The sequence below is a fragment of the Palaemon carinicauda genome, chromosome 27, assembly GCF_036898095.1.
Source record: "Palaemon carinicauda isolate YSFRI2023 chromosome 27, ASM3689809v2, whole genome shotgun sequence".
NCBI lineage: Eukaryota > Metazoa > Arthropoda > Malacostraca > Decapoda > Palaemonidae > Palaemon > Palaemon carinicauda.
Window position 1 is genome coordinate 42707580 of NC_090751.1, and position 25790 is coordinate 42733369.

General features: G+C 41.2%; 1 long non-coding RNA gene across 1 annotated transcript in view; it reads left to right on the forward strand.

Moving 5' to 3' along the window:
• The window catches only part of LOC137621173 (uncharacterized), a 41049-nt gene extending 15475 nt beyond the window's left edge, over positions 1 to 25574 (forward strand). Inside the window, exons 2-3 of the long non-coding RNA XR_011040155.1 lie at positions 5948 to 6085; positions 25451 to 25574. This is a non-coding gene — a long non-coding RNA (uncharacterized lncRNA). The remainder of the gene's footprint in view (positions 1 to 5947; positions 6086 to 25450) is intronic.
• Positions 25575 to 25790: the final 216 nt, after the last annotated feature.

Sequence of the window (25790 nt, forward strand, 5' to 3'; positions counted from 1 at the left end):
TATATATATATATATATATATATATATATATATATATATATATATATATATATATGTGTGTGTGTGTATATATATATGTATATATATATATATATATATATATATATATATATATATATATATATATATATATATATATGAAGGACTTTTAGCTATAAAACGAATAATTTTCATTAAAAGTACTAAATGAAACATGAAAGATAGACGTTCTCTTCGGCAAAAACAAAATAATCTTAATTTCCAAAATTTCAAGCAGGGGTCGTGGCTCGCGCCCACAAATATATAACTAAATTTGATTCGAGTTTTAATCTTTATTTCTCATATTATTTGGTTGATTTATGAATTATTCAAGATATGGTGGAACAATCGAATGAATAGGATGCTAACATGAGTTGGATATTAAAAGAGTTCAAGTTTACTTCATAACCATAAAAACTTTTCGCATTAGTAGCCCTCGGTATTTTGTTTCACTTTACAATATTATGATCATTAAGTGATAAAGACTTGTATTTGGTGGTCCAAAATCTTACAACGCATGTTCTTAATCTCTCAGGGGATATTGGATGTTGAAGGAAGGCGAGCAGGTTGTAATGGGGGATCTTTGAAGGTTTAGTTACGACTTCAACGAATGGTATAAAAGAGAAGGCTTATGTTGCTTTCGAGGTCCACATCAGACTCCACATAACCCCTCGTATCCTATAATGGTTAAGGTAAATACCCAATCTGTTAGGGTATTTTTAATTTTGCAAGACTACCAACCATTCTCTCTCTCTCTCTCTCTCTCTCTCTCTCTCTCTCTCTCTCTCTCTCTCTCTCTCTCTCTCTCTCTCTCTCTCTCGTTAACAGGGAACAGACAAGAGGTCCACACTAATTTTGATAAATTATTTTAGCATCCTAGTGAACTTTGGGCCGAGAAATGCAAGGCCATATTATTCCGAAGAAAATCCCACCCAAAAAGTTATATATATATATATATATATATATATATATATATATATATATATATATATATATATATATATATATATATATATATATATATAGATAGATAGATAGATACACTGAAACCACAGTAACGGGTGTTTGCTATTTCATATTCTAGTCAACTTATAGAAAATGGGATGAAATATACAGTATATTAGTAGTTAAGTATCAAGTTATATTAAATTTATTAAAATTTTCATGAATTTAGTAGAGATTCAATTCAATTTGAGTCTACTTAAAACCATTAGATTATTGTGTTTTCTATGTATGCAAGAATCTCCATCTCTCTCTTCTTTTGAAGAGTTTCTATATATCGTCCAGTAACAATAATTTATTCTGATACTGTCAACTTCCCTATCTCTAGTTTTAGTTCTAGTTTATACCAGTAATTCAGTACATATATTAACGAAATACAATGGTCAAGATGATTGAGCCTGGGCAATATAAGAGAATAGGCGTTAAATTTTACTGGACATTATTGGAACCTTTACTAATGTGCGAGCTGTTAATGAAGTTTGGAGCAGTAATGTCTCCTGTCCGTCACTTGATTCTCCTCCTTGGCAAAAAGGAACGGCCATATTTAAATATTTAACTGTGCTCTTCATTGCTTCTGTCTTCTTTGCTGTGAAGGTAATGCATAATATCTTCCATGATATTCTGATGATTTTATAGTTAAAGGTTTCTTCTTTCTTGGTGTGAAACTAGTCTGATATAAGTGTATTTTATGGCCTAGGCCTATACTTTTTTTTCGAGATCCAGCACCTTCATGTTAGATTATGCTCTGCAGTACAGATTATCGTAGGCTGTATCGTGGAATTTTTCTCAAAATGTGACATTGGTTAACATAAGGGTAAACAAGGTAAGGTTAGGTAAAATGATGGTAGACAAGAGATTGGTAGACAAGGTAAGACTAGCTAAGGGAATGATAGGTTAGGTAAGAATAGTTGAGGGTAGGTAAGGTAGAGTAGGTAAGATAAGGGTAGATAAAAAACGGGGGAATTTTTCTTCTCACTGTGAGAAAGATATATGATTCAAAAAGGCAATAGAGCAGAGACTTAAACCAAATAAGGAAAAAAAAAATTTACGAAATAAACTTTCCTGTTAACATTGTACTAACCTAACCTCACTTAATCTACTTTTATCTTATCTACTGTATCTTACCCACTCTATCTTACCTACCCTTATCTATTTTTGCTTTACCTACCCTACCCTCATCTACTCTTGCCTTGTCTACCCATACCTTATCAACTTTTACCTTTTCTACCCATACCTTATCAACTTTTACCTTTTCTACCCATACCTTATCAACTTTTACCTTGTCTACCCATACCTTACTTACTATCACCTTACCTAACCTCACTTAATCTACTTTTATCTTATCTACTGTATCTTACCCACTCTATCTTACCTACCCTTATCTATTTTTGCTTTACCTACCCTTATCTATTTTTGCTTTACCTACCCTACCCTCATCTACTCTTGCCTTGTCTACCCATACCTTATCAACTTTTACCTTGTCTACCCATACCTTACTTACTACCACCTTACCTAACCTTACCTCATCTACCCATAACTTAGCTAACCTCACTTTACGTAACATTCCCTTACCCTACTTCACTTTACCTTACTTACCCTACTTCACTTTACCTTACTTGCCCTACTTCACCTTACCTTACGTACCTGACTTCACCTTACCTTACGTACCTGACTTCACCTTACCTTACCTTTCAACTTGATAACCCTTTTCTTACTTACCCTTTTCTTACCTAACCTACCCATACCTTGCCTTACCCTGCCCTTACATACTGTTACTATACCTACCTCTACTTTACCTACCTCTACTTTACCTATCCTTTCCTTACCTATCCTTTCCTTACCTTACCTTCGCTAGCCTACCCATACCTTGCCTTACCCTGCCTTAATTAACTTACCCTTGCCTTACCCTGCCTTAATTAACTTACCCTTGCCTTACCCTGCCTTAATTAACTTACCCTTGCCTTACCTGCGTCAGCTACTTTACCCTTACCTTACCCTACCCTATCCTACCCTACCTGCAAGACCATATTAGAGCTTTAGATTCTGCTTCAAAAAACATTTAAAAAATAGATTCTTTTGTGTAGCTCTTGATTGTTGAGGCTAGTACTGGCTTTGGTGGTGTTGAGTGAAAAAGTAGTATTGATATTTTCAAGTTGAATAGTTGCTTGAATATATACAGTAAATAGTAAGAAGAGTAATGGCATGATACGTTAATATCATGCTAAATAAGAATTTACCATAAGATATGGTCGTGACCAGGGTTTTCTGTGTCTTCAAGTATCAATCGATAAAAATGTGAATAGCAATCCAATTTCCAAGGTTTAATATTGATATTTGAGAGGTGATGGTGATATATTCTTTATCGGTATTCACGGTTGCATGTGGAAGATTTTTATTCTCTGACGTAGTCATTACCTACCTACTTAACGTTATTTTAATGGCTGATTTCCTGGTCTTATCACAAAGGTAACCCTATAAAATCAGTTTATCTTATACACTCTTAGGTATTTTGCTTATCATACTGTATATTGCGTGTTTATTCACATTATCGAATAACTTATTTTAGAAAATAGGAGTCATCAGTTTTTAATCGAAAATCATGATATCTAAAGTCATTAAGATATCCAGCGGGAGCATGTTGTATTGTCTTGGGGCTCCATATTTGATAGCTTTAAAACCTATGATAAACATAAATCTTGGTTCAAATAATTTGAAAACATCTGCAAGTATTCTCTTGTCTAAGCGATTCGTTGGGTGAGTGGGGCTTTGCAATTCTTCAGATATTTTGGATGTCTGGTTCTGATAATTTAATCTTAAACTCTAGTATAGCTTTATTAGTTAGTCAGTGTGATTCAATTAGTATGGGCGTAATTCCTTCTCAGGGTTGAACACCTTTCATTAGGTTTACTCATTATTATGTTTTGTAATTTTCCAAGTTTCACTTTGGGTAGATTGTAGTAGATGGAGTTGCAATAGTCAATCCTGGTAATAACACAGTTTTTCAAAAGTTTCTTTACCACATATTCATCCAGATACTTATTTCTAGAAGCAATGTTTTTTTTTTTTTAAGATAATATCCAATGGTTTTAATTTCATTGTCTGTTTGAGCATTGAAAAACAAGTTACAGTCAAGAGGTACCCATAAGTCACGAACTTTACTACTGTAGATATCGAGATCAGTTGTTTTCAATATTCATTTGGATGTGATCTAAGTTTCATAAGATGTTTTTCTTCTAATTACCATAAACTCGTTTTATTTTATATTAGTGTTAGTTTTATTAATTGTCATCTATTCGCTAACATCGGGATATAATTTGGTTTAAAGATTCAGCGGTATCATCAATGTCATTTATGGAGAAATAAAATTGTGTATCATTCGAAAATAGTCGAAACTTCACTTTATGCCTCTGTAGTACTTTTGATAGACATACGAGAATAAGATTGGGCCAAGTATACTCCCGGAGAGCACCCTTCCGCTAAATGGTTTATATGATGAAAGAGTTAACTGCCTATACACAGTAGTTTCTGTCAATTGTGTAGTTTTTTAGATACTCAAAGGCTTGATTTCCAATACCAATGAACAGTAAATCATTCAGTAGGAGTTCATGCACAGCTGTATCAAACGCATCAGTAAGATAAAGGTACCACATATGTTCTCATCCATCATTTCCAGTATAACATTTATAACAGAACAAATAGTTGTCACCATAGAGTAGGATATTCTGTATGCTGACTGGTTGTTTGGTAATGCTAAATATCTAATTAATTACATATTCTAACACTTTTGAAATAAAGGATGGATTCAAAATAGGACTGTATGAATTTAGTTCTTGATATTCTAGAGCAGTTTCCAGAACCAGTGTAACTATGGCCACTTTCTCTGATATAGGAAACTTACACTTATCGATATTAGTATCTATTATTCTTGTAATTATGTCGGCAAGACTAGAAACGTTCTTAGCAATTGGAACCAAAGGAATTGAACTGATTTTTGTGAATAAGTTTCAGCGTGTTTAATATTTTTTTTACAATATTGTCTTCAGTTCCACTATGTTGGTATTATTCCAATTTTTTTCCCCTAAAAGAGTGGGATTTAACGTCTGAGCTTTGACCAAAATTCTGATTCATGCAAGTTGTCCCAACAACATTGATTCATCCCTTGAGCTAGGTTATGCCTGACCGGATGAAAGTCATGAGTATTTAAACTTCAAGTTAGTCAGTGAGATTATAGCCATACAATGAATGTGACCATTAAAAGATCTTTCATGGAATGGTTCACATAGAGGTAAGGTAAAAACTTCATATTGAATCATTTCCTTGGAATTCTCTTTAGTGTTGACAGTATCATTCATAACATTAACTAGATAACACAAACGTTGATTAAATGTAGGTGTCATTGCTCGGAATTTACTGAAAATTATTGCCAAAACTGCGTGCCATTTGTGAGCCAGTCATTGGCATTAGAAGGAATAAACCAAAGTTTTGGAGGTAAGAATATAATGGAGGAAGACCTTTGTCTGGTATGTAGATATATGGTGATATAGAGCAGGAATCCAAAATATTTTTGATGATTCCATTTGGGGATTAATTAAGGAATATTAATACCAAGCTGGTGCGGGTAATTCAAAAGTGAGCGCCAATAAAGATTTTGACAGTGGTGGATATATGCACCTTTGTTTATCGCTTGGAACTCTTTGTAGACACAGGTGCATAGGCTATACCCAGAATATCAAGAGACTATGATCTGTATCAAGCTATGTTCTCCGTTGAGGTGTAAAAAAAGTCATGTTTTAACTAAAACCCTCTCTACTGGGTATATGGTCATTCACCATGTAAAAGTATCTTTTAACATCAATTTTTATACCAAGTATTTTTTTCACTTTTTACTTTTTACTGGTATAGTTATACATATATATTAATTCAACAGAATACGGGGCACAAACAGCTCTACAACTTCGTGCAGGAAGCAACTACATTATATCGTCAGCAAACATTAGAAAGCAGAATCCAATTAATAGTCCTCCTAGCTATAGAAAGACTTCATTCGTCGACCTCCTAGACTTAGGTAAGGAACACTTTAAATTTGTTACATATACCAATGTTTTAATTATAGCTTTGTATGTGAAACAGTTTTGGGATCAGACAAACTATTCCAGGTTGTTGAAACCCATTGGTAAATAAAGAGAAAGACCTGGAATCCTAGGATAGTTAATGTGAGTGTGGTTATGCTAGTTAAAGTTCCTTTCTTTTTTTTCTATATTTTCCCCATTCGGGAGACCATGGCCATGGTTTCCCAGGAAACGTATTTATTTCCTATGTATTTTCAAATTAGTTTTTATGCGATTCATTTATATCTGCTGCTAGTGCAGAGTTTATTACTCTAGTTTCTTTTATCCCACCTAACACCAAAACCAAATCTCCCTTTGGGATTCTTAATAATTATTTTGTATTTGTAAAGCATGAAAGAGCCTAGTTACTATATGGAGATAACTTGAAGATTCATGCTGCAAATGAGGGAGACTTAAAAAGGGTTCTAGAGTGCCATGAGACTTCGGAAATGTGAGTAAGACTGAGGCTATGGTGATTAGCAACAATGGTAGGCACAGGATATCCTTACATGAAAGTAGAGGCTTGGTATAGAACAGGTGGAAAATTTTAGGTACTTGGTATCTACTATAATTCAAGAGGGAGAATGTGAGGCTGAAGTTAAGAATAGGATAAAAACAGCCTAGGGGAACTGGAAGGGATAAGTGTCAAGACTGAGATGGTGTGGGCACATGTTGAGGATGGGTCGTGGTGAGGGAGTGAGGAGGGCTTAGGAAGAACCTGTTAGAAGGGGAAGATCGAGAAGGGGGACAGGGAATTAGATGGCGGGGTAAGGTGAATGATTATATGAAGAGAAGAGGTTTGGTGGAAGAGGATGCCTTTGCTTAAAGGAATTGGAGAAGGCGCGTCAGGCAACTGACACCTTAATTGTAGGGATAACAGTGGATAAGAAGAGAGAGCAGACAATAGTTTTGAAGTGTCATTTGCATATGCAAGTTTTATTATATAAGATTAACAATTTAAGGTATCTGGTTAAGGAGGGAAAGGGATTTTCATCCTTTGAGAATACTGTGCATTAGATAATTATTTAAAAGTCATTACTTAGCATTCATGAAATTCAGGAGAAACAAACCATTTGGATTTATGAAATTTGGCCCTTACGTCCCGGCACCATGAACAGGGAGATTTTCAAATCTGAAAGCATTGTGAACTGAAGGTTTATAGGGGCTGAATATCAAGGTGGAAGAAATGAAGAGATGGTATGGTTGAAGTAGAAGGTTGATACATGCATTTAGTTGTGGGCCAAAGGGATTCTGCAAATATCCCTCAATCTATATATATCAAATGCATCAGTTGAGATCATTGATGGCTTCAACTCCCTCCCCCATACTGTGATACATACCGAATATTTCTCCTTTTATTTAAATGTAAACAACATTTCTCATTAGGTTTTAGCATCAGAAATGGTAGTATGGATAAGTTTTTTTCTCTCTAATTAATTATTACTTAAAGGTTGGTCAGGTGTCATTTTTATATTCGTTTTATTTTGTCATACCTACTAATATAGCAGTAAAACGCTCTCTGGCTACATTTTAGAGCATGATTTTTCTTGGTTATGCATAAAAAAAAATTTCTCCTGTCATAGGCATATTTTCTCTTTATTTCAAAAGGTGGAAGTTTCAGATACCACAAATTTCCTTTTTGTTATCACTTGTAGATGAACCAGTGAATGCTAAAACTTTTATGCCCATTACCAATGCATGGCGTGTAATTCACAGCTAATCACGGAGAGCCTATAAAAATCTTAACGTTGATAGGCATGTGCACCTACTGTTAATCACTCAAAAAATTTGTGTCAATCCTGATAAAGGTGCACATACCCAAAACATTAAGAGGAAATGGTAGTATGTAGAGATATATATTTACTAGGGCGATATAAAAAGCAACATTTTAAGCCATAAATATAGTTTTATGTGAATATTTACAAGGTAAAATTATCATTAACTAAGTTTTATATCAGTATTTTTTTTCATCATGATACACCAGGAGACCAATAGTTATGCCAATTCATTCAACAGCACAAGAGACAAAAAGAGTTACAACTTTGCTCGTGGTTGCCAAATTAGACCCCAAGCCAAATGTGGGAAGTGGACTCCGAGCCTTTGACCTCTTAGTCTTACGATAAATAATTATGTAAGAGTGTAACTTTGGTCAATGTTTTATTCAAGTTTTTGTATCTGGAGAGGCATAATAAGTTAGGTAATGGAAGAGGGATGGTCATTGCAATTAGATGAGGACCCCTGATAGGTTAGTTGAGTAGGGTTCTGACACAAATAAAAACCCAATTTTTTTTAAAAAAAAAAAGGAGTATGACTTCAGTGAAGCTGGAACATGACAAATTTGGAGGTAATTTCTATTTTTCCTATCGATACAAACCTGTAGCTATTTATAGAGGATATTACTCTTAGGGAAGCTGAAAGACGAGCCATTAGATTTTTAGCAAGGGTTAACAACCCACCCGCTAGTTAGGGGAGCTGTGAGTGGTAGTAGCTACCCCGCTGACTCATACACCTGGGTTGAGAGTCCACTTTGCTTAGGGGTAAGACTTCAAGGGGAACTTGCTGGCACTAGCTCGCCAATCTGTATAAATTGATACAGGTTTGTATCATTAGGAAAAATACAAATTACTTCCAAATTTGTCTTTTGTTCTATCACTAAATACAAACTAATGCTATTTATAGGGAATGACTTACCATTTAGGAGGGTGGAAGTCCCTGCCAACTGGCTTTTTGGCTTTGACCCAGTCTTTTCCCCGGTATATGTTATGGACATAATTGGTGGAAACCCTACACCTCGCTAAAGCCGTGCTATGCATGGTCCACGGCCTACACAAGCAGTGTGCTTGTGATACTAACAATATGACTGTCTAGGTAAGATTTCTTCTGAGTCATTGGAATCTTCAGGGGTTACCAAGACATTACCAATAACCCCTTCATTAGGGTATAGGTACGCAACAAGTAGTGAAACAATACAAGGTTACACAAGGGAACAATGGTTTACCTGCAGGTAGTTGAGATCAGCTTTGCAGAGGACCCTGGTTGCTGATTCCCCAATAGAAGGGAAGGTGAAGAAAAAAAAAAACTATCATTCTTATGCATTCATCCATACTAATCCTGGGTAACTTTTGCCTTCAACCCACTGCTGCTTGTCCATCAAGGAGCTTGAGGTGTTAAACCAGTTGATGTGCAGCCATCACAGGACCAATGGAAAAGCTTTCCATGTTCCTGTGGGTTACACCTTGCAGGTAGTGGCTGGTGAAGGTCGTTTGATGCTTCCACATGCCCGCATGTAGTACCTGCGCAACAGAATAGTTTCGTTTGAACGCCTGGTGTATTGGTTTATAGGGCGGACCCTTTAGTGATTGAAGGACCAGATCCACGTTCCAAAGAGGTCTCACTTCTGACTGGGGACAGGTAAGCTCATAACTTCATATGAGAAGAGAAAGTTCCAGCGAAGAGGAAATATTTACTCCTTTCAGCTTAAAGGGGAGACTCGAGGCTGAGTGGTAACCTTTTACTTTTACGACCAAAACCAAGAGAAGCATTTCCTCCCGTAGGTGCACAAGGAACTCTGCTATTGCTGGAATAGTGGCATCAAGGCAAGAGATACTCCTTTCATGACACCATCACAAAAGTCATTCTACTTAGCTTGGTAGACTGATGCTGATGATCGTCGCAGGTGTCGAGCATCTGTTTTAGTAACTTGTTGCAAAAATTCTCTCTGAGTGAGGAGGTGCTGGATAGTCTTCAGATGTGAAGTCGTAGTGAAGCTACGGCTTTGTGGAAGATGTTCGCATGTGGCTGTTTGGGTAGATCGTGTTATGGAGGGAGTTCTCTTGGGAGCTCTGTTAGGAGCTGCAGAAGGTCCGGGAACCATTCTGCGTGATGCCATAGCAGAGCTATGAGAGTCATTGCGAGATTGACAATTGTTCTGTTGTTGAGTATTCTCTCATCAGACAGAATGGGGGAAACGTGTAAACGTCGATGTTGTCCCAACTTTGTTGGAATGCATCTTGCCAGAGAGACTGGGGATGATTGGGGAGCAGGAAAGGAGGAGCCAGAAATCTGGGGACATCGTAAACTGGTCCACAGTTAGGGAACCCCCACAAAGTCAGGGGTTTGTTGGCTACTAGATGATTCAAAGACCACCCGGAGATAAATATCTGAGTCGCTCTGCTCAGGTTGTCTCCCAGGCACATTCCTTTTGCCCGGAATGAAGCGTGCTGACAGGGTCACTGAGATGTCTTTGCTCATCTCAGTATCTCTACTGCCAGATGGGACAGGGGCAGTGAAAAGGTACCGGCTTGTTTGTTGATGTAAGCCACTATCGTGGTGTTGTTGATCATCAACACTACCGAGTGACAGGTCTGTTGGAACTGGTGAAGGGCCAAGAAGGCTGCCTTCATCTCGACGAGATTCGTGTGCTGGTACTGTACCAACCGTGTGATACACGATCGTACATAGTAACGACATTTCTTTTTTTTTTTGTGTATATTATGCTTTGTATCTTCGCTCTCCCCTCGCACTGATAGGGACCTGAAATAACATGTCTGTTTTTCTCAACGTTAACTGTTAACAGCACCGGTTGTCGGTTGAACATGAAATTGCCTGTTATGTTTTTATGTCCTTTTTGCCTGGAGTTTATGTATATATAAACAGATGTTCTGTTTTACTCAGTTGCTTTCATCCTGTCTTCTTAGTCACAGCCTCTCTCAGCCTGTCACATTGGTGACCCCGGAAGTCGAATGTTCCTCCCGCCTTCCACTCCCCCCCCCCCCCCATCATTGGTACTATGGAGGACTCTATGGAAGTTGGCGCCACCCCATTGAAACTTTCGTCGTTCGCCAGCGGAGAGGCGTTTGCTTGGTTTCAGCGCACAGAAGTCCAGTTCCGTATCAACTGCATGACTCGCTCAACCACTAAAGCAGATTATGTTCTCGCAGCGATACCCAAGGACACCTTCCCGGAAATATCCGACTGGCTTTGTGAACAAGGAGACACCCCAATAGCGTATGACGCACTCAAAATAGGCCTTCTGCAGCAGTACTCGCCGTTGCCAGCTGCCCATATAGCAAAGCTTTTTTAGCTCTCGACAACCGTTGGGGGACCAAAGGGCTTCACTCACCCTCAGGGAAATGACCAGTATCGCTTGCCTGCAACCTGCCGCTGACGGCTCTCCTCATGAGGTGAACCTACTTCGTGCCCTTTGGATATGCCATTTACCCTAACCTGTACGCGCTGCCATACCCGATGTCGATTGTTTACCCATAAAGGACTTGATGACCAAAGCCGACGCCCTTATGGACAGCCACTTCACGAACCTCATAACCTCCATCAATGCCTCCACTCTTGACAAACAGGACGCCTACTCAATGTCAACCAAAGCTGACGTGAATGCCGTAGGACATACACGCCTACCCCGTGATGTGCCAGAGCTGCGACAAAGCCACCCATCACCCACCATTCGCTCGCACCCCAACCAACGACTTCTACAGCCACTTACTGCTGCCCATTGGCCACAGTTTAGGCTACTACCACTACAGATTCGGGGCAGCCGCAAAGAAATGTGCCAGGATTGTCAGTGGCCAAAAAATGTGTAAGTAGGCCATTGCACGTGGTGGTAGCCTCCCGTGTTTCTAATCTTTTCTTTTTACATAATGCAGGAACGGGCGTGCGATTTTTGGTAGACACGGGTGCTTGTCATTCTCTTTTGCCAAGGGAACTCTTCAGGACACGACGGAGTCTGCCTACATCCACCTAGTAGCTGCCAACGGATCTGCGATACCCAACTACGGTTACGAGAACCTCACATTATCGTTTGGAAACGATAAATTTAATTTGAAGTTTCTCGTTGCTGACGTCACATTACCAAACCTCGGTGCGGATTTCCTCTTTCATTTCCACCTTCTGGTCGATGTCGCCCACCGACGATTGGGTAACGCAGACTCATACTTGTTGACAACTCTTCAACCCGCCCCTTCCAACCTCGCTCTCCACTTCAGCGCACCCACGGATGCTTATGCTCACCTTACATCATACCCGGAAATTTTCTGTCCAGAACTTTGCCAAACGCCCACGGCTCCAGCCAAGTACAGTATTTACCACCATATCAAGATGACGGGACCCACAGTCTTCGCAAAATTCAGACATCTGGCACCGGAATGTAGGAAATGGACCTTTGCCAAAAGGCCTCCAGCCCATGGTCGTCACCCTTACACATCGTTCTGAAGAAAGACGGCTCCCTCCGTCCGTGCGGGGATTACAGGCGCATGAATATGCAAACAGAACTGGATCACTACCCTCTCCCAAACATCACCGACGTGACTTCCTACTTGCACAAAGCGAAGGTTTTCTCCACGTTCTACCCCCTGAAGGGGTATTATCAGGTGCCTATGAACCCAGAAGACACCCCAAGACTGCCATCACCACTCCGTTTGGTACATAAACCTTCAATTACTCCTGTTTTGGCCTTCGTAATGCTGGGGCCACTTTTCAACGTCTCATGGATGGCATCTTAGGGGACCTCCCCTTCTGTGTATGTTATGTGGACGACATACTTGTGTTCTCTTCCTCAAAAGAGGAACACCTCCGTCACATGCGCATCGGGATCGAACGCCTGCAACAAAACGGCCTTCTAGTCCGGTACGACAAGTATACCTTTGGTGCCAACGAAGTGTCGTTCTTAGGGCACCGTATCACTCCTGAAGGAGTCCATCCCCTCCCTGAAAAGGTAGCAACCGTCCAGAACTTCCCCACGCCCTCGACCGTCAAAGCTCTGCAGGAATTTTTGGGTATGATCAACTATGATCACCGTTTTCTGCCAGCCATTGCCGCCACTCTTGCTCACCTCTAAGCCTCCCTCAAGGGCAAGCCAAAAGACCTGAAGTGGGGTCCCCTTCAAGAAGCGGCCTTCTCCAATGCGAAAAAGGCCCCATCAACCGCTGCAGCTCTCACTTTTCCCATCCCACATGCCCTTTTCCTCCTCTCCACCGATGCCTCTGACGTCACTATGGTGCAGTACTTAACAGGTGGTCAACGGCTCGCCCCGCCCATTGGCCCTCTTGAGCCGAAAACTGTCCAAGGCAAAATCGGGTTATTCTACCTTCGATTGCAAATTGCTGGCGGTGCACTTTGCTGTCCGTCACTTTCGCCATTTCTTAGAAGGTATGCCTTTCGTCATTCGCACATACCACATGCCTCTGGTGCATGCCTTCACTCGACAGTCTGATGCCTGGTCTGCCCGTCAATCCGACATCTCCGCCGTGGCTGAATACAATTGCACCCTTCAACACGTCCCTGGGAAAATGAATCCCGTTGCCAATGCCCTGTCAAGAAACACGTTGGCTGCGTTCAACTGGGATTGGATTACAACGCCTTGACTGAAGACATCTCCCTCGACGACTCCAACACCACCCTCCTCTGTGACGTCAGTACTGGTAGACCGTGACCTTGGATTCATGCTCCTATGCGCCGGCAGGTGTTTGATTTCATTCACGGCCTTTCACATCCCTTGTGCCATTCTACTGCACAGCTGCTGAAGATGAAGTTCATTTGGCATGGCATTTTTAAGGATGCTAAGGATTGGGTCCACACCTGTACTTCTTGCCAAACCTCCAAAGTACATCGACACGGATTCAGGAGTGGGCACCTTTCCTCAACCTCAGCATCGTTTCGCACACATTCACGTCGACGTTGTAGGCCCCTTACCCACATCACAAGGACATTGTTACCTGTTAACCATCATTGACCGCTCCACTCGTTGGCCTGAAGCCATTCCCATGGAAACTGCAACGTCCGCCTTATATACATCTGCCTTACTCTCAGGATGGATTACAATATTAAGTATCCCTGAGCATATTACTTCTGACATGGGTACCACTTTCACTTCTCAATTGTGGACATTATTAGCGAATCTCCTGGGCATCACTCTACATCAGACAACTGCCTACAACCTCGCTGCCAATGGAAGGGTTGAACGCTTTCATTGCACCCTCAAAGCAGCTTTGATGTTCCGCTGCAAGGATTCCAACTGGTTTACTCAGCTTCCCTGGGTTCTTCTGGGACTAAGGACCACTCCTAAAAATGCCCTCGACGTCTCGGCAGCTGAAATGGTGTATGGCAACCTATTGGTCGTCCCTGCCAAATTTTGTCCTTCTGCAACCTCCTCCGACGATCTCCAGCGCATACGTCACGTCGTGGGAAAATTCACTCCATGCCGCCAGACTTACAAGCCCCCAGCGAAGCATCACATACCGACAGACTTTCACTCTGCAACGCACGTCTTCCTACGCAACGACACTAGCAAGGCACCGCTAATGCCCCTTACACAGGCCCTTTCCTTGTGATCCGACGCAGTCCGAAAGAATTCCTACTAAACATTCGTGGCAAAGAAGACTGGGTCTCTATTGATCGTCTAAAACCTCTTATCTCCTGTCAGATGACCCGCCGACAGTTCACCTTTCTAGATCAGGGCACTCTATTTAACATGTATAGTATGTCTTTTTTAGTGGGGGAGCCATGTACCAACCGAGTGTTACACGATAGTAAATAGTAACGACATTTCTTTTTTTTTTGTATATAGTATCCTTTGTATCTTCGCTCTCCCCTCGCACTGATAGGGACCTGAAATAACATGTCTGTTTTTCTCACTGTTAACTGTTAGCAGCACCGGTTGTCTGTTGATCATGAAATTACCTGTAATGTTTTTATGTCCTTTTTGCCTGGAGTTTATGTATATATAAACGGATGTTCTGTAATAAAGTTACTCAATTGCTTTCATCCTGCCTCCTTAGTCACAACCTCTCTCAGCTCGTCGCCCATCACAGTACACTTTGGACTCTGACCATAGGCCTGAGGCTGTGTGGTGCAGCATGTGGGCCCCTCGCCCTTCTTTTGATGTATCTGAAAAGAGCATCATGGCCAGGGGGAGAACAAGAAGGTTGACACCCCTGCACAAATTCTCCTCTGCCACCCACCATCTGAGATCCTTCTGTTTTTCCAGTCTCATAGGAACTAGAATGTCCTGAGAATATTTGGACAGATTCCAGTTGAGCTTAGCTGCCTTTGGAGAGATTGGATCACGAGGCAGCCGTTGGGAACTAGATGAATTAAAGATGCTAGGTGCCCAAAAAGAAACAAACACCTCTGGGCCGGGAGTTCTTGTCTGAGGAATGGTCTTGCTACCTTCCTTAGTCTGACTACCCTGTCATCTGATGGGAAGACTTTCAGTTGATCGGTGTATATGATCATACCTAACTATACCAGTTGTTGAGAGGGAAGCAGTGATGACTACTCGAGGTTTACCATGATCCCCAGATCTTGGAAAAACCTCAGAAGTTTGTCTCGGTGTTAAAGGGTCGCTATCGAGTCTGCTAAAATCAGCTAATCATCCAAATATTGTAGGGGACGAATGCCGATTCTGTGAGCCCAGGATGACATTAGGGCTAAAAACTCTCAAGAAAAAATGAGGTGCTGTGGAAAGACCGAAACACAGCACATTGAACTGGTATTTCCTATTGTCTAGGATGATCCTTAGATACTTCCTTGAAAATGGATGGATTAGAATCTGGAAGCATGCTTTCTGTAGGTCCAGTGTACATATGAAGTCCTGTGGTATTGCCACTTGTCTGACCGTGTCTGCTGTCCCCATGCTGAATGAGTTTGTTTGACAAACTTATTCAGAGATGAGAGGTTGGTCTCCAGCCTCCAGACACATTTTTTCACAAGAAAAAGTCCACTATAGAAGCCTGGGGAGTCGCCAAGGACCTTTTGGAGAGTGTTCTTCTCCAACATGGTCTGGACTTTGACCTAGAGGGCCAGCTCCTTTGCGGATCCCTTCGCATAATAGCTCGATGGAAGTGGATCCTTGTTCAGTGGAGGGAGAGATTGTGTGAACAGGATGCAATACCCCAAATGAATCCAGGAGACTGTCCAGGATTTGGCCCCAAGTTGCAGCCACCTCTGCCAGCGGCGATGCAAGCATCCCACCACTGGTGGACAAGTGGGAGGATTGCCCGTCCTAGCGGTTGCAGCCTCGACCGTTCCCTCTACAACTCTTCCCTCCACTCGAGGACTTGGAACCCTTACGCCCTTTTGGCTGGAAAGAGCTTCTTGGACACCTTCATAACCGTTGGAGCTGCTGTCTTGTTTGTTGGCAGTTTCGGCTGTTGTTGTTACTTCTGCGGAGGAGGTGGTTTATAGGAATTAGATGTCAATGCCCTATGAAGATGGGAGTCCTGGTTGGAATTCCTCCATCTCTCTGCAGCCCGCTCGATGTCTTCCGGTCTGAATAGGGAGAAACCATCCAGAGTTAAGTTCTCAGTCTTATGATCTCGTTCTGTGGGACCTTGACGATGGAACATTTCTATTATCGAATCCCTTTGCCGCAGGATTGTGTTGGCCCACAAATTCACAACTTGGTGGGAAAGGAACTCGATAGTTCGAGGTCCTGACAATAGAAAGGTCTCCATCACCTTTCTTGAATTCTCCTTTGACAAGTCCTTGATCCTCATGAGGTGTCCCACTGATCCCAAGCAGAGTTCCTGCTACGAAGTAGCCTGCATAGCATACTTCACCGCCACCTACTGGCTCAAGATCTCCTGGAGACCTGAGAGCTTCTCAAGGGAAATCCTCCGGGTCAGAGCCTATAACGAGTGATCAAGAGACAGTGCCGGAAGGGGCTCATTGAAGACCTTGTAGTACTCCCTCTGTCCAGAGGGAATTGGAGGAGCTGGCAATCTGAGAGAACGCCTTCCGATGGGCACTTGTCAGACCCTTAGACAAGGGCAAGGCTGCACTGGTCCCGGTTGGCTTCTGGGTTCCGTAGACATTGTCCTGGACTGTGTTTTTGACCTCTTGAGGTGCCACCGCCAGGTCAGGTAACCCATTGATGGTCTTCATGTAGGCCAAGACCTGGCAAATGGCGAGCTGCTGGTGATCTTCAAGCAGCTAGCGAATGCTGTGAAGCTGGCAAACATTGAGCATCTTGAGGATGACAGGAAACTACCGAATACTTAGTAGTTGGAGATCAGTGAGCCATTGGTGAATGATGAGCTGACAGAGAATAACGAGCAGCTAGCGATCGACGGGAAACTTGTGAACGGCGAACCCATGGCGATTGGCAAGAAGCCAGAGAACGATGGATAGCCGGTGGCTGATGAGAGCCACAGGAGAGTGACGAGAAGCTGGAGGACTGAAAACAGTTATCAAACTAAGAACTGCAGAAGCTCGACGAGCAGTCAAAGAATCTGGAGATTCTATAGTAGCTGGCAAATCCTGAAAAGCTGTCCGGTGGCAAGAGGTCGGAGAGTGCTCGTGGATAGGCAAACGTCTGAAAGCTGGCAAATGTCGAGTCTGGGGAGAGTTGGATAAAGCAGTCGGGATTTGCGAACCAGAAGGTTGTCGGCGAGTCTGATGAGATTTTTTCCCAAGATGAAGAGTGATGATCTCTAAGAGAGGTCTGCAGTCAAGGGGACGGGTGACAGAGTGGGCGCGGCGAAGTCCTACCGAGTGATGATGCTGACAAGGGTGATTGTCCGATGGGCGAAGAAGGAGACTAAAGAAACTTCTCTTAGCCGTAGGCGAAGGAGAATGTATGAAGCATCAAGGAGAACGTATGAAGCATCAGGGAGAACCGTGCACTCTGCTAGCTCGTAGAGGTAAGCAAAGATCTTCCAAAGGGGATGACTGCTCAGCAGAAACAGGAAGATGTCTAGAAGACTTTGGGGTCTCTAGGGGGTGGGGGGATTATACTCTAGGATGAGTGAGATGCCCGCTCGCAGGAAAGACCTGCCTCAAACTTTGCTCCACCCTGATGAAAGAGTTGGCTCACCAAGGGGGGAAGCACAGTCTACGGCAACGGCGACAGCGGCGGTTGAAGAGGCAGGGCGGGAGTCGTTGGCACACACAGTGGACAACACCTCAGGATCTCGTAAGCCCATACTCAACAGCAACAATGGATCTAACTCCGAGGAAGTCTGTGTTTGTTTCCCTTCTGCTGCGAGTTAAAGGCACTCAAAAAGTGCCATCTTTGAAGGGGGCTGGTTAAACCTAGGGACGACCATGCCTGAAAAACTAAGGAAAAAGTACAGGTCTAACTCGGGGTGAGGGCGGGACAGCTTCGCTAGGGGAAGCAGCAGCGTCCTTCGAGAAGCGAGGTTGACCTGGAGTTAAGTAGTCTACGCTTCTGGTTGATGGTTCCCTGGATTCAGGATGCCTGAAAACCTCAAATCAATCAATCGATCAATCAATCCCCGGGGAAAACCAACCGAACAGGAGCTTCAGTGGGAGGTTGTTGGGTGAAAGAGGAAACCTTGGTTTTCTTCAACTTTGAGGAAGACCCCGAAGGTGAAGAATCCCTTACCATTCTCAGCATCCATGGTAGGTGTTGTTCTGGTCACAACGCCGACCCCGGCAGGCAGGACACAACAGATGTGATGCGGGTCTGTATCAACGGACGACATGAAAGTCCTGCAGGAGCACCTCCCAGGTCTAGAGCAGGTCCGTATGAGGACGACCAAGAAGAGAGCACCTACACACTGAAAAGAAAAAGAAAACAAAAGAATTAGGTAGTAATGGGAAGTCAATAATTTATGAAGGGAAGAGCGGCAACGTCTGTTCTCCACCTGAGCCAAAAGCAAAGTGGGTTCACAGCCAAGGTGTGTGAGTGAGCGGGGTAGCTACAACCCCCCCTCCCCCGTACAACTAGCTGGTGGGTGGTTAGCAGTCACTAAAAATCTAAAGGCTCGTCTTTCAGCTTCGCCGAAAGTAATATCCCTACAAATAGCGTTGGTTTGTATTTAGTGATGGAACAAACTGGTTTTAAAACTTTTAACGAGTTGTCAACATCCATGTAGGTTGGTACCAGTTGATAGTGGATAAACACTGGATCAGCCACCCCCACCCCCGCCCCACAAATGCTCACTCACTACGACTCCGCTTTGATTTCACCAGCCGTTGGAGACTGATATCTGTCCCTGCTGGCTGGATACTGGAAAAAATTCCAACTTGCCTCCTTGAATTTAGACTTCCATGAAGTCTTAGGATCAGACTCCTCTACAAGATTGCTTGTTTTCATCTGTGTCTTTTTGTCTACCCTTTGGGGTTTTCTGATTGACACACGTGAGCAACACATGTCCTAACAAGTGCTATTAATTCAACATTTTCAGCCTCGATTATTGAAAAAAAGTGACTTCGCAATTTGGTCTGGAGATCAAATCGTTTTAGTATGAGGACAGGCTTGCCTGTCCTCCCAGGAGTAATGCTCAAGCAAGCGTTTCCCTTGTGAGTTTACAAGCCTTTTCTCCATAGGGTAGCTCTCAGGTGAGCATCTCCCCAGCACACACAACCCTCGGGGTAAGTTTGCGCTTGGACAGGCTCGTTTGTCCCTCCTGAGATGGCAATCAGGTGAGTGATCCACTAGCATATTTCCCCCTTGGGACGAGTTTGCTTGCAGACAGGCTTACCTGTCCTCAGCTTTTTGAGCTCATCGACCCTCCAGGGACATTCAGCTGATGCCCTCGCAAGAGCGAGAGGTAATCCTCGCCTGGGAGCAATTTCCCCAGGTATCTCAGAAGTGCCAGTGCAACTTGCCGCCTTTGCTTACAACCCTTTCACCTGAGAGTTGCTTGGAGACAAGCAAGCTCTCAATGCACTCAAACACAACAAGTATTCAGTGCTCAAGTCATCTGTGTGGGCTATCTAAGTGCAATAGCAAATCAGCACACACCTAGCTTGGTTAAGAGTACAGCGTCATACGCTATCTCTCACAGTTCAACTTCCCATGGCTTGTCCTTGCCCTCGCACAACTTAGCTCTACCTAGTGGGGTAGAATACACGAGCCATCCTAACTCACCTACAGCTGTGTTTCCAACGCCCCAAGACTCGCACTTGCCCACTACCCATGAGCTACCCCACCTAGGGGTGGTTGTTAGAGCATGAATTATGTTCATGCTCCTTTAGGGCTCACGCTCCTGTTGCCCTGAAAGAATTGCTTAAAGCAAATGTTCTCTGGGCACGCTTAGAGTTCACTGAAGGAAATTGCAGAGCTTTGTCTGGCATTCAACAGAGTAAGATCAATTATATCACTTTGCTCACCTGAGCCCTCATTTACACCGGAACACCTTTGAGCTGGTGAATGGACTCTCTAAATCCTGAACGTGTATGAGGTGGTTAGGATTCAAGAAAAGGTGATATCACTTTGCTCACCTGAGCCCTCACTTGCACCGGAACGCTTTTGAGCTGGTGAATGGACTTTCTAAATCCTGAACGTATATGAGGGGGTTAGGAGTCAAGAATAAGTGCTTTATTCCACCGTTTAGGCGTTGACATCTCCCTGAAACCAGGAGGGGTATGTTTTCTTATTGAGAGACCTGAGTGCGTGCAAAAGCTAAACATGCTTTTATGAGTACGCTATCTGTCGTTCACGTGTTAGGGAAGTATCCTCTTTGTTTATGGAAACAAATTCCTCCCAGAGCCCAAGGTTCTCTTCAGGGTAAGTACAAGGGTCATTGGGACTTACAATCCATCTCTCTCTCTCTCTCTCTCTCTCTCTCTCTCTCTCTCTCTCTCTCTCTCTCTCTCTCTCTCTCTCTCTCTCTCTCTCTCTCTCTCTCTCCATAAACCTATGCCTAGAACTCTTTGGTATGGCTGTAAATGGTTCCAATTTTATTTTTATGATGATTTGACTCAGGGAGTCAGAATTTATTTTTTTTTATTTTTTTTTTTTTTTGGGGGGGGGGGCAAATACCAATTACTTTAGATTTGTAATATTTCTCCCTCTCACGATTGCACATTTATGCTCGTGCATTATAGATCAGTCATTTTTCCCTTGGTAATAAAAAACAAGAATTCAGGTATGCTTGCACAAAGCACATCATGATGCATCTCCCTCCTTGTGCAGTGGTAATAAGTCTGCCAAGCATATGCATGGCAGCTTTGGATAAAGAGTTACGTAATCTCCCTATAAACCTGCTTTATCCTGGCCAAGAACATCCTGTTCAACAATCTTGGCAGGTGGACTCACTAATCTGGATCCAAGGAGTTTTTGTATCCTCGGCCATGAACGCTTAATAGTTTTTTTGTGTTCACCAACAGTAGACCTTTAGTGCTGTCCCTCAACCAGAAATTCACAGTATCCTGTGCCCTAGTAGCATTACAGGAGGCAGTGTTAGGGGATGTTTCTCGACATCCTTGGGACATTCTCTAGGTCTACACCTTTTTCCCATTTTGCCTATTAAATATGGTTCTCAGCGAGGTCAGATTGACTCACAGCCTCAATATGACTCTCATTGATCCAACGTGGCTGCAAGTAGTTATACACCATCCTACCACTGCCCCAGTTGGGGTTTCTGAGGGAATTGCTATCCTCAAGAAGTTCTACATCCAAGCAAAGTGGTTATTCAGCCCAAGTTTGTGAGTAAGCAGGGTAGCAAACTAACCTCCTCCCACCAGGTGGATGGTTAAACCTCGCTAAAAGTCTTAGGGCTCGTTTTTCAGCTTCGTCGAAATTAATATCCCCCTATAAATAGCTACAGGTTTGTATCAGAAGAATAAAAATTACTTCCAAATTTGTCCTATTTTGCTTAGATGGTGTCACAATGAGGTTCTTACACTCACTTTTTAGCTTTGCACGGGCTGCCAACCCTATGGCAGAGTCAAGCTTAAAAAGAGCAGTATTGTAACAATTCAATTACTCTAAATTCTGCCTGATGGCTTTAATTCAGAAATGAGGATCTTTACCTTCAAAGCAGTTACGAAAAGAAGTTACGAAAAGGAATGTACCTGCAACTATCATCTTTAGTACTTATTTAATTCAACTTCCCTCGTTGTAATCACGTCTAGTATAACCAACACATTTAAATATATTTCTAGGGAACTATCCCATATTATCAACAATACATATGAATCAATGAAAAATACGAGTTGGCCTAAGTCTACCTATCTTTATTCTGTAAAATTACAACAATAATGAGCTGGGCATTTTAACAATATCAAAGCAATGTAAGTTAAAAGATTAATTTTAAACACAACACAAAATCAATAAATGAAAAAACGGTATCAAATTTTTACAACATACACATTGACGGTCATTCCAAACAAAATAGATTAAAATAAGATTTAACCTTAATACTCAATGAATTTAGACCAGAGGGCTATTGTAAATGTTTTAAAACTTAGTTATGGTATACCAAAAGGTCAGACACGTGGTCAATTACCCACGACTAAAATACCATATACTTAAAGTAAGAAAAGTACCAAATGTGTCGAGTGCTAAATTTTTTATGTGCACAGCCCTAATTGTGTAAGCCAGAATCACATAAAAAAATTGATACCTAATCTAAAAGGGGTAATGGCTATGTAAAAATCCCTCAGGCCTGTGTCCAAAAAAAATGCTGGTGTGTTGAAGTTAACACTTTCTAGCTTGTGTCCAGAGAATGGGGTTGTTTTGAAGTTTACGCTTTCCAGTCCGTGTCCATATAATTATTGTCTTTAAGTTAATACTTTCTGGCCCACCCATTAATACTCAAGTATGTGATCGACTAAAGTCACTAGTTCCGGAATGGTTCTCCGACTTCTGTAGGATGGCTGCCATGATACGGGGACTCCTCTGTCCTGCACAAGAATAACCCTAACTTTCTGGTGTAAATAAGAAAATTAAACAATTAAAAAGATATTCATAGAAGGTCCGTGTGCAGGAGAGGGAGAGATTATTTCCTAGACTAACAAACGGTTGTTGTAGAGAGAAAAATGAAATGCGTGTATGTTAGGAATACTTAAATTGTAATTAAAATAAGAATAAACAATATCTAGATATGTTCAAAGCTTAGGGAATAGAGTAAAATAATTGGCGTATATTGTCTGTATGAGATCTCTAATCCCGTCCACCGCGATATCATGAAGATTTAGCGTATATATAAAAGGTAACTCTGTCATAGTCTACCCGTGTTTCAGTAGAAAGAGAACGCAAAGGGTTCCCTCTTATTAAGAAAACGAATATATGGAATAATTATAGGTAACTATACTAGAATTTGCCTAAGCGAGACGTGTAAAGAAAACGTGAAGAACACGCCCTGTCATTATGATCTCACATTCTTCCCCCCCCCCCCCCCCCCCACTACAGATTTGACATATCCTTACAACATGATTCCATAACTATTGTAGTGTCTAAAGTTTTTAAAAGTCTTTGGCAAAACGTCTAAATATTTATGCTAAAAGTAATAATCTGTTCTCAGTTTGAAGTAGGTGACGGGTGTCATGGTAACATAAAATCATTGTCCCCACCAAACTTGTGCCATTTATGCCTAATCATCTCATTGCCTTAGATTGAGTTTGAGATAGAGTTGTCTATTAGTTTCTAACGCCAATATGAATGATATTTGCAAGCGTTATTACATTTATTGGGTGATTTTTGTTAAGTTACTTACAGCCTATTAATACTGAAACTCTATCTTCGAATTTTGACAAAGAATATTGAGATTGCTATTCTATTTTCTCTTTACATTTTGATATTTTCTTCAATCAATTTGTAGAGCCCTAGAAATATAGGCTTGATAACAGAAATTAAATTGTTGGTGACTTCATCTGCACCAACGGATTAACTGCGGGATATAAAATATTTTGGCATACAGTATTGTTATAGTTCTCTTGTTGTAAAAATGCGTTCATTAATATATGAATTCAGCATTTTTCAAGCAGTTGCTACTATATAATAGTAGTTAAACAGTCGGGTGTTTGTAGGCAGGGAAACATGAGTATGTAGGCCTATACAGTTTGAGGTATTTGCCTCATAACTCGTTATGAAAGATAAATTTTGTGAGTTTCTGTTCTATTCATTTTTTTTATACTCTCTATGCTTTCAAGATAACTCTAAAGGGGAATATTTTTTAGTTATTCAATCATCACACTAATTAGCCAACAGACTATTGATGCTTGGTATTTGGAGAGGTGTCCATTATTAACGCTGGAATTCAAATTACATACTTTTTAAAAGCTGTGTAGCTCTAAGAAGCTGTATTTTGTATATCAAAATCTTTAATGGTGTAAAATTACAGCCGTCTGCTTTTGCCCTTTATATGCTATATTTTTTTATGTAAAAAGAAAAAAAAGTACAATTTTTACCTACTTCACGCCTGATACCTATGAAAAAACAAAAAGTAGTACCACATACAGTGATAGTGAAATTGAATTAATGCCTTTTGTGATGGATTTCTGCACCGCTCTTGAGTTGTTTGTTGTAATGTTTGCTCTATTATCAAGTCTCTGTCTTTTGAGGGACACTGCCGTCAGTACACCCCATGTAGTGCACTAATTACGTATGAATTAATGGTTTTCATAGTTTCCCTAAGGCCTCGACCTGCGTCCTCTTTTTATCATTCTACCTTGCCTTCGTTCCAACTGCTTTCTTGCAATCTTCTGTCCAACATCTGTCAACTTTTACTTCTTAGTAAATGTAAAAGTATTTTCCCTTGTTAAATTTCGGGACTGAATGACCTTCCTGACCCTAGCAACCTACCATATGGTCACTATTAATAAATAATATTGATAGTGTACTTTGTGTACCCGTTAGAAGGCATCAATGGAAAAAAAATTGTCCAATTATACGTTAAAAGATTTATACTACTTGTCTACCAACTCACATTTTGGGCTGTGCCATAAAATGATTAGTTGACAACACACCAATAGTAAGGACTAGGCAAGGCCTGATAATAGCCGAGAAGACCAATTTCTTTATAATTGGCTTACTACCATCCTTCAAAAAATCAAAACTTGCGACCATAATTTAAGTACTAAAATGCGAGGTTCCTAAATGGTTCCATATAGCTAAAGTTTCTTAAAAGACTGTATTGTCCTCCATATTTCATTCCAGAATAATATAACTGTCTAATTATCTATTCACCTATATAACTGTGAGATCAAAATACAATATTACCAATGCAATGATGATACTGGTAAATCTTGCAGGAATACTACTCATAAATCCATTGTTTAAAGAATAGGTTGACAGGAAAGCATCACGCTATATGACTGCTTATAAAAGTTGAACTTATTTTTTTTTTTCTTTTTTTTTTTTACGAACTCTTTATTAGCAGTTCATCCTTCAAATGTTTTTTGTTAAGAACATCACAGCATGGTTAAATCTAAGGCTCAAATTTGTCAGTTAACTTGATCGTCTTAAGATGAAGCTGAATATGTTAGTCATTCCAAATGATAATTAAAAAAAAAAAAAAAAAAAAAAGTTACTCATATATCAAATTAAATATCAAGAGTCAGGTTATGCCTTGAAGATGATGAACGTTTGGAGTAAAAGTATTTTTGTTTTCTTTCAGATGCGTTTGATTACCAGCACATTTTGAATAAAAATGTCTTAGCCAGTAAACTACAAAAGAATTTTGGTTGGACAACGCGATTCCCCCTTATAACAGCGATGGAGGCTGTAATGTCTAACTGCCATAAGTTTAAAGATAAGTTAAAATTTTCATAAAGTTTTTTTTTCTCAAGTTAACACCTCAGTTAGGTTACAGAGTAGGTAATAAATTGCAATGGAAGGTAGCTTATGTACAGTTACAATCAAAAGAGCGCAGACAATCGGGAGAAATCTTTCGTCAGATGCCTCTAGTTTCTTACAACTACGAAAAGGGTGGAGCATTCTCCAACCTTGGCGAATCA